This window comes from Bubalus kerabau, unplaced genomic scaffold (genome assembly GCF_029407905.1).
Source record: "Bubalus kerabau isolate K-KA32 ecotype Philippines breed swamp buffalo unplaced genomic scaffold, PCC_UOA_SB_1v2 scaffold_36, whole genome shotgun sequence".
Classification (NCBI taxonomy): Eukaryota; Metazoa; Chordata; class Mammalia; order Artiodactyla; family Bovidae; genus Bubalus; species Bubalus kerabau.
The window spans coordinates 79409-88894 of NW_026577890.1; positions in this window are offsets into that span (position 1 = coordinate 79409).

Below are 9486 nucleotides of genomic sequence, written 5' to 3' on the forward strand. Positions count from 1 at the left end.
CCTCTCCACGCCATGCAGGAAAAGAAGGCCCTCATCTCGCGATGACGGCGGCGTCTCGTGGGTTTTCTAGACTGCCGCGCTAGTGCCAGGTTTCTGACGAGGTACGAGAGGGAGCTCAGGGAGCCTCTCGTGTGGCGCCAGGGAAGTCAGGTCCCCATGAGATGGCTAGGGGGAGTTCGTCATTGCTCTTGAGTCATGGTAGGGTAACCGGGCCTCAAGACGGGTTGAAGAAGGACTCTCGAGGTCTTTCTCGGGTCACTGCATAAAACCCAGGGTTCCCTTGACTTGTGCCTGCGACCTCAGGGAGCTTCTCAGAGTGCCTCTGAGAAGTCAGGGATACTGTGCAGTTTGGAGGGGCCTCTCGAGACTCCTCTGCATTTGGTGGAATGTAAGAGGGACTCATCTTGAGTTGAAGCAGGAACCTCAGTGTTCCTCTCCATTTCTGACTCAGATCGCAAGGTCCCTGCATGTTGGTACAGGAGAGTCAGGCCTCGTCTTTTCTGGAGGATGGGACTCCTCTTGCCTCTCGAGTTGTTCTCGAGGTGACAGGCCACTTGTCGAGCTGTGTATGTAACCTGCCCGTTTTTCCGGTTGATGCACAGGTGTGTTTGTGCCCCTTAGTGTTGTACCTTCATACTCAAGGCTGCCTTCCAAGAGGTGTCCGAGCATCGGATTCTTATCAAGAGCGAACCGGGAAATTGGAGTCTTTCGGCAAGTGGCACCACCCACAAAGCTACGTATCGAATTTCCCCATGAGACCGGCCTCATCCTGAGTTGTGCAGGGAAGGTCGGGACCCCTTGCAGACAAAGCAGGGGAATCGACCCACCGGTCACGATCAGGAGGGGAGAAGGGGCTTAAATGAAGTGGTGCCGGGAACCTCGGTGTTCCCCTTGAGTGAGACCGGCGTGTTGGGGGACTTTTGGGGTCGCATCAAGGGTGCCAAGTACCGTTTCACACTTCAAGACGGAACCTGGGACATCTTTTGAAACGCTGTAACGGGCAAGGGCCTCATCTTGCGATGACGGGAGAACCACGTGGTTTTGCTCAAGATGCGGCGGGATTCTCGAGTCATGACCGGGAATTTAGGCTTCCTCTTGTTGGCCTTGAAATCCAATCTTCCATTCGGGTTGCGAGGGGGAGCTGGGGATTGCGCTAGAGTCACTGCAGGGCAAAAGAGACCTAATCTAGGCTTGTGTCCAGGATCTAATGTTGCTCTCCAGGGGCGACAGGGATCTCGGGTTTGCATTCCAGACTCATCCGGGGAGTCAGTTCTCAGCTCGAGGGTAAGCAAAGAATTCCGCTCTCGTCTCGAGTCGCGATGGGTATCCCTTGGAGCCCAATGTGTGTAATAAAGGGAGTCAAGCCTCCTGTGGAGTTTGGAGAGAGGACTCGGGATTGGACTCCAGGCCATGCAGGAAAAGAAGGCCCTCATCTCGAGATGACGGTGGCATCTCGTGGGTTTTCTCGAGCTGCGGCGCCAGTGTGGGGTGTCTCATGAAGTACCACGGGGATCTCAGGGAGCCTCTTGTATGGCGCCAGGAAAATCCAGTATTCCATTCGAGTTGCGAGTTAGAACTGGGGATTGCTCTCCAGTCACTGCAGGGCAAAATAGACCTCATCTACGCTTGTGTCCAGGACCTAGTGTTCCACTACTGGGCCGACAGGGATCTCAGGGTTGCATTCTCGACTCACCTGGAGAGTCAGGCCTCGTCTTGAGGGGAAAAAAAGGACTCCGTTCTCCTGGCGAGTCGCGACGGGTATCTCTTGGAGCCCACTGTGTGGCGTAAAGGGAGTGAAGCCTCCTATGGAGTTTGGAGAGATGACTCGGGATTGTTTTCCTGGCCATGCAGGAAAAAAGGCCCTCATCTCGCGATGACGGGGGCGTCTCGTGGGTTTTCTCCAGCTGTGGCACCAGTATCAGATTTCTCACGAGGTACGACGGGGAGCTCAGGGAGCCTCTCGTGTGGTGCTAGGGACGTCAGGTCTCCGTGCGTGTGGTGAAGGGGAGTGCGTGATTGCTCTCGAGTCATAGTAGGCAAATCGGGCCTCAAGACGCATTGAAGAAGGACTCTCGAGGTCTTTCTCGGGTTGCGGCAGGGAACCCTGGGTTCCCTCGACTTGTGTCGGTGACCTCAGGCAACTTCTCAGGGTGCCTCTGAGAAGTCAGGGACACTGTGGATTTGGGAGGGGCCTTTCGTTACTCAACTGTGTTTGGTGCAATTGAAGAGGGCCTCATCTCGTATGGAGGCAGGAACCTCAGGTGTCCTCTCCATTTCTGACTCGGGTTGCAGAGTATCTGCAGAGTATGGACAAGAGAGTCACGCCTCATCTTCTGTGGAGGCATGGATCTCCGCTTGCCTTGCGAGTTGTTCATGGAGTGACAGGCCACTTGTTGAGCTGTGTGTGGAACCTGTGGGTTTTTCTGGATGATGCACAGGGGTGTCAGTGCCCCTTCGTGTTGTGCCTTCATCCACAGGGTTGCCTTCAAAGAGGTGTCCGGGCATCGGGTTCTTTTCAAGAGCGTACCAGAAAATTGGGGTCTTTCAGCATGTGGTACCACCCACGAGGCTACGTCTCGAATTTCCTCGGGAGACCGGCCTCATCCTGAGGTTCGCCATGAAGGTAGGGAACCCCTTGCAGACAAAGCAGGGGAATCGACCCACCGGTCGCGATCAGAAGGGGAGAAGGGGCTCAAATGAAGTGGTGCCGGGAACTTCGGTGGTCCCCTCGAGTGAGACCGGTATGTCACGGCACTTTTGAGGTCGCATCAAGGGTGCCAAGTACAGTTTCGCACTTCAAGACGGAACGTGGGAATTCTCTGGAGATGCTCTAGCGGGCAAGGGCCTCATATTGCGATGACGAGGGAAACACGTGGTTTTTCTCGAGTTGCGGCGGGATTCTCGAGTTACGACGGGGAATTCAGGCTTCCTCTTGTGTTGGCCCAGGAAGTCCAATCTTCCATTCAACTTGTCAGAGAGAGCTGTGGGTTGCTCTCGAGTCACTTCAGGGCAAAGAGTCCTCATCTAGGCTTGGGTCCAGGACGTAGTATTGCTCTCCAGGGGCAACAGGGATATCGGGGTCGCATTCCAGTCTCACCCGGTGGGTCACGCCTCATCTCGAGTGGAAGCAAAGGACTCCACTATCCTCTCGAGTCACGACATGTAACTCTTGGAGCCCAATGAGTGGCCTAAAGGGAGTTAAGCGTCGTGTGTAGCTTGGACAGAAGGTTCACGCTTGATCTGCATACCATGCAGTTAAAGATGGCCCTCCTCTCGTGATGACGGGAGCGTCTCATGGGTTTTCTCGAGCTGCGGCGCCAGTGTGGGGTTTCTCACGAGATATGATGGGGAGCTCAGGGAGCCTCTCGTGCGGCGCCAGAGAAGTCAGGCCTCCATGAGTGTGGCCAGGCAGATCGCGTCATTGCTCTTTAGTCATGGGAGGGACTAGGGCCTCAAGACGCATTTAAGAAGGACTCTCGAGGTCTTTCTTGGGTTGGGGTGGGAAACACTCGTTTCCCTCGACCTCTACCGGGGACCTTAGTGAACTTCCCAGGTGCCTCTGAGAGGTGAGGGATACTGAGGAATTAGAGGGGCCTCTCGGGACTCCACTAGGTTTGACGAAATGAAAGAGGGCCTCATCTCGATTGGAGGCAGGAACCTCAGCTTCCTCTCCATTTCTGACTCCGACCGCAGGGTCCCTGCAGGGTTGGGACAGGAGAGTCAGGCCTCATCTTGTCTGAGTAATGGAACTCTGCTTGCCTCTCGAGTCGTTCAGTGGGTCTCAGGCCCCTTGTCGAGCTGTGTGTGGAACCTGCGGGTGTTTCCAGAAGATGCACGGGGGTGTCATTGCCCCTTCATTTTGTGCCTTCCCCCACAGGGTTGCCTTCAAAGAGGTGTCCGGGTATCGGGTTCATTTCAAGAGCGGACGGGGAAATCGGGGTCGTTCGGCATGTGGCACAACACACGTGGCTCATCTCGAATTTCCTCGTGAGACCAGCATCATCCTGAGGTGCGCCGGGAAGGCCGGGAACACCTTCCACACAAAGCACGGGAATCGAATCTCCTGTCGCGATCAGGAGGGGAGATGGGGCTCAGATGAAGTGGGGCCGGGACTCTAGGTGTTCCACTCGAGGGAACCCGGCGTTTCAGGGAACTTTAGGGGTCGCATCAAGGGAGCCAAGTACCGTTTCCCACTTCAGGACGGAACATGGGACTTCCCTGGAGACGCTGTAGCGGGCAAGGGCCTCATCCTGTGAAGACGTTGGAACCACGTCATTTTTCTCGAGTTGCGTCTGGATTCTCGAAAACGACGGGGATTTCAGGCTTCCTCTTGGGTTGGCCCTGGGAAGCCCAATCTTCCCCTGGAGTTGCGAGGGAAAGCTGGGGGTTCTGCTCGAGTCACTACAGGGCCAAAGAGACCTCATCGAGGCATGTGTCCAGGACCTAATATTCCTCTCAAGGGAAGACAGGGATCTCGGGTTTGCATTCCAGACTCCCCCGGGGAGTCAGGCCTCGCCTCGAGGGGAAGCAGAGGACTCCGCTTTCCTCTCAATTCGCGACACCTATCTCTTGGAGCCCAATGAGTGGACTCAAGGGTGTCGAGCCTCCTCTTCAGTTTGGAGAGAGGACTCGGGATTGCTCTCCAGGCCAGGCAGGAAAAGAAGGCCCTCAGCTCGCGATGACGGGGGCGTCTCATGGGTTTCCTCAGGCTGCAGCGCCCGTGGGGGTTTTCTCACGAGGCATGACGAGGACCTCAGGGAGCCCCTCGTGCGGTGCCAGGGAATTCATGTCTCCATGCGCATGGCGAGGGGGAGCTGGTCATCACTCTCGAGTCATGGGAAGCGACTAGGGCCTCAAGACGCGTTGAAGAAGGACTCTCGAGGTCTTTCTCGGGTGGCGGCGGGAAACCCTCGTTTCCCTCGACTTCTGCAGGAGACTATAGGGAACTTCCCAGGGTGCCTCTGAGAGGTGAGGGATGCTGTGGAGTTGGCGGGGCCTCTCGGGACTCTGCTGGGTTCGGCGCAATGGAAGAGGGCCTCATCTCGAGGGGAGGCAGGAACCTCAGGCTTCCTCTCCGATTCTGACTCCGACTGCACGGTCCCTGCAGTGTTGGGACAGGAGAGTCATGCCTCGTCTTGTCTGAGGAATGGAATTCTGGTTGCCTCTCGAGTTGTTCCGGGAGTCTCAGGCCCCTTGTCGAGCTGTGTGTAGACCCTGCGGGGTTTTCCGGATGATGCACGGGGGTGTCAGTGCCCCTTCGTGTTGTGCCTTCACTCACAGTGTTGCCTTCGAAGAGGTGTCCGGGCATCAGGTTCTTATCAAGAGCGGAACGGAAAATCGGGGTTGTTCGGCACGTGGCACCTCACACATGGCTAGTCTCGAATTTCCTCCTGAAACCGGCCTCATCCTGAGGTGCACAAGGAAGGCCGGGAACCCCTTCCAGACCACGCAGGGGAATCGACTCTCCTGTCGCGATCAGGAGGGGAGAAGGGGCTCAGATGAAGTGGTGCTGGGACCCTCGGTGTTCCCCTCGAGGGAACCCAGCGTGTCGGCGAACTTTTGCGGTCGCATCAAGGGTGTCAATTACCATTTCGCACTTAAGGACGGAACATGGGACTTCCCTGGAGACGCCGGGAACTTCGGTGTTCCCCTGGAGTGAGACCGGTATGTTGGGGAACTTTGGGGTCGCATCAAGGGTGCATAGTAGCATTTCGAACTTTAAGATGGAACGTGGGACTTCTCTTGAGACTCTAGCTGGCAAGGGCCTCATATTGCGATGAAGGGGGAACCACATGGTTTTTAAGACTTGAGGCTGAATTCTCGAATTACGATGGGAAATTCAGACTTCCTCTTGTGTTGACCTTGGGAAGACCAATCTTCCATTCAAATTGTGAGGGAGAGATGGAGGTTGCTCTCGAGTCACTGTAGGGCAAAATAGACCTCATCTAGGCTTGTGTCTAGGACATAATGTTCCACTCCAGGGGCGACAGGGATCTCGGGGTTGCATTCCAAACTCACCCGGGGAGTCAGGCCTCGTCTCGAGGGAAGCAAAGGACTCCGCTGTCCTCTCGAGTCGCACCGGGTATTTCTTGGACCCAACTGAGTGGCCTAAAGGGAGTCAATCCTCCTGTGAAGTTTGGAGAGAGGACCAGGGATTGCTCTCCAGGTCAGGCAGGAAAAGAAGGCCCCCATCTCTCCTTGACGGGGGCATCTTGTGGTTTTTCTTGAACTGCGGCGCCACTGTGGGTTTTCTCACGAGGTACGATGGGGTACTCAGGGAGCCTCTTGTGTGGTACTAGGGAAGTCAGTTTTCCTGCTTGTGGTGAGGGGAGCGCGTCCTTGCTCTGGAGACATGGTAGGGGAATCGGGCATCAAGAGACGTTGAAAAAGGACTCTCCAAGTCTTTCTCGGGTTACTTCAGGAAACTCTGGGTTCCCTCGACTTGTGCCAGTGACCTCAGGTAGCTTCTCAGGGAGCCTCTGAGAATTCAGGGATACTGTGGTGTTGGGAGGGGCCTCTCGGGACACCACTGAGTTTGGTTCAATGGAAGAGGGCCTCTTCTCTAGTTGAGGCAGGAACCTCAGGGTTCCTCTCCATTTCTGACTCCGATCGCAGGGTCCCTGAAGAGTTGGGCCATGAGAGTAAGGCCTCGTCTTGTGTGAAGGAATGCAACTTCACTTGCCTCTCAAGTTGTTCACGGGGTGACAGTCCACATTTGGAGCTGTGAGTGGAATCGGCGGGTTTTTCCAGACGATGCATGGGGATGTCAGTGTCCCTTCGTGTTGTGCCTTCATCCACAGGGTTGCCTTCGAAGAGATGTCCGGGCGTCAGGTTCTTATCTAGAGTGGACCGGGAATTCGGGATCTTTCAGCATGTGGCACCAACCATGAGGCTACTTTTCGAATTTCCTCATGAGACCGGCCTCATCCGGAGGTTCGCGGGGAACGTCGGGAACCCCTTGCAGACAAAGCATGGGAATCGACCCTCCTGTCGCGATCAGGAGAGGAGAAAGGCCTCGGTTGAAGTGGTGCCGGGAACTTCAGTGTCCCCTCTAGTGAGATCGGTATATAGGGGAACTTTTGGGGTCGCATCAAGGGTGCCAAGTACTGTTTTGCACTTCAAGACGGAATGTGAGACTTCTCTTGAGACGCTGTAGGGGGCAAGGGCCTCATCTTGCAATACAGGGAACCACGTGATTTTTCTCGAGTTGCGGCGGGTTTCTCAAATTACAACTGGAAATTCAGGCTTCCTCTTGTGTTGGCTCAGAAAGGCCAATCTTCCATTCGAGTTGCAAGGGAAAGCTAGGGGTTGCGCTTGAGTCACTGCAGGGCCAAAGAGACCTCATCTAGGCTTTTGTCCAGGACCTAAGGTTCCTCTCCAGGGGCGACAGGGATCCAGGGTTGCATTCCAGACTCACCCTCGTAGTCAGGCCTCATCTCGAGGGGAAGCAAAGGACACCGCTCTCCTCCTGAGTATCGACGGGTATCTCTTGGAGCCCACTGAGTGACCTAAAGGGAGTCAAGCCTCCTTTGGAGTTTGGAGAGAGGATTCGGGATTGCTCTTCAGGTCATGCAGGAAAGAAGGCCCTCATTTCACCATGACAGGGGCGTCTCGTGGGTTTTCTCGAGCTGCGGCGCCAGTGTGGGGTTTCTCACGAGGTACGATGGGGAGCTCAGGGAGCCTCTCATGTGGTGCCGGGGAAGTCAGATCTTCATGCGCGTGGTGAGGGGGAGTGCGTCATTTTTCTCCAGGCATGGTAGAGGAATCGGGCATCAAGACGCGTGAAGAAGGACTCTCAAGGTTTTTCTCAGGTTATGGCAGGAAACCCTGGGTTCCCTCGACTTATGCCCGTGACCTCAGGGAGCTTCTCAGGGTGCCTCTGAGAAGTCAGGGATACTGTGCAGTTGGGAGGGGCCGCTCTGAACTCCACTGGGTTTGGTGCAGTAGAAGAGGGCCTTATCTCGAGTTGAGGCAGGAACCTCAGGGTTCCTCTCCATTTCTGAATCGGATCTCAGTGTCCATGCAGAGTTGGGACAGGAGAGTCAGGCCTCGTCTTGTGTGGAGGAATTGAACTCCTCTTGCCTCTCGAGTTGTTCATGGGGTGACAAGCCACTTGTCGATCTGTATGTGGAACTTGCGGGCTTTCCCAACGATACACGAGGGTGTCAGACCCCTTCGTTTTGTGCCTTCATCCACAGGATTGCCTTCGAAGAGGTGTCCTAGCATTGGGTTCTTATCAAGAGCAGACACGGAAATCGGGGTCTTTCGGCGTGTGGCACCAACCACAAGGCTACGTCTCGAATTTCCTCGTGAGACCGGCCTCATCCTGAGGTGCGCCGGGAAGGTCCGGAACCCCTTCCAGACAAAGCAGGGTAATCGACCCTCCCATCGCGATCAGGAGGGGATAAGGGGCTCAGAACAAGCGGTGCACCGAACCTTGGTGTTCCCCTCGAGTGAGACCAGGGTGTCGGGGAACTTTTGTGATAACATCAAGGTTGCCAATTATCATTTTAAACTTCAAGATGGAACGTGGGGCTTCTCCTGAGACGCTGTAGCTGGCAAGGGCCTCATCTAGCGATGACGGGGGAACCACGTGGTTTTTCTCGAGTTGCGGCGGGATTTTCGAATTACGACGGGGAATTCAGGCTTCCCCTTGTGTTGTCCCAGGGAAGTCCATTCTTCCATTCGAGGTGTGAGGGAGAGCAGGGGATTGCTCTCGAGTCACTTCAGGGCAAATGAGACCTCATCTATGCTTGTGTCTAGGACCTAATGTTCCTCTCCAGGGGCGGCAGGGATCTCGGGGTTGCATTCCAGACTCACCTGAGGAGTCAGGCCTGGTATATAGGGGAAGCAAAGAATTCCGCTCTCCTCTCGAGTCCCAACGGGTATCTCTTGAGCCCACAGAGTGGCCTAAAGGGAGTCAGGCCTCCTGTGGAGTTTGAAGAGAGGACTCGAGATGCTCTCCAGGCCTTGCAGGAAAAGAAGGCCTTCATCTCGCGACGACGGAGGCGTCTCGTGGGTTTTCTCGAGCTGGGGAGCCAGTGTGGGATTTCACACGAGGTATGACGGGGAGCTCAGGGAGCCTCTCGTGTGGCGCCAGGGAAGTCAAGTCTCCATGCGAGTGGCGAGGGGGAACGCGTCATTGCTCTTGAGTCATGGTAGGGGAATCGGGATTCAAGACGCATTGAAGGAGGATTTTCGAGGTCTTTCTCGGGTTGCGTCAGGAAACCCTGTGTTCCCTCGACTTGTGCCGGTGACCTCAGGGAGCTTCTAAGGGTGCCTCTGAGAAGTCGGGATACTGTGGATTTGGGAGGGGCCTCTCGGGCCTCCACTGTTTTTGGTGCAATGGAAGAGGGCCTCATCTCGAGTGGAGTCAGGAACCTCAGGGTTCCTCTCCATTTCGGACTCCGATCGCAGGGTCCCTTCAGAGTTGGGACCGGAGAGTCAGGCCTCGTCTTGAGTGGAGGAATGGAACTCTGCTTGCCT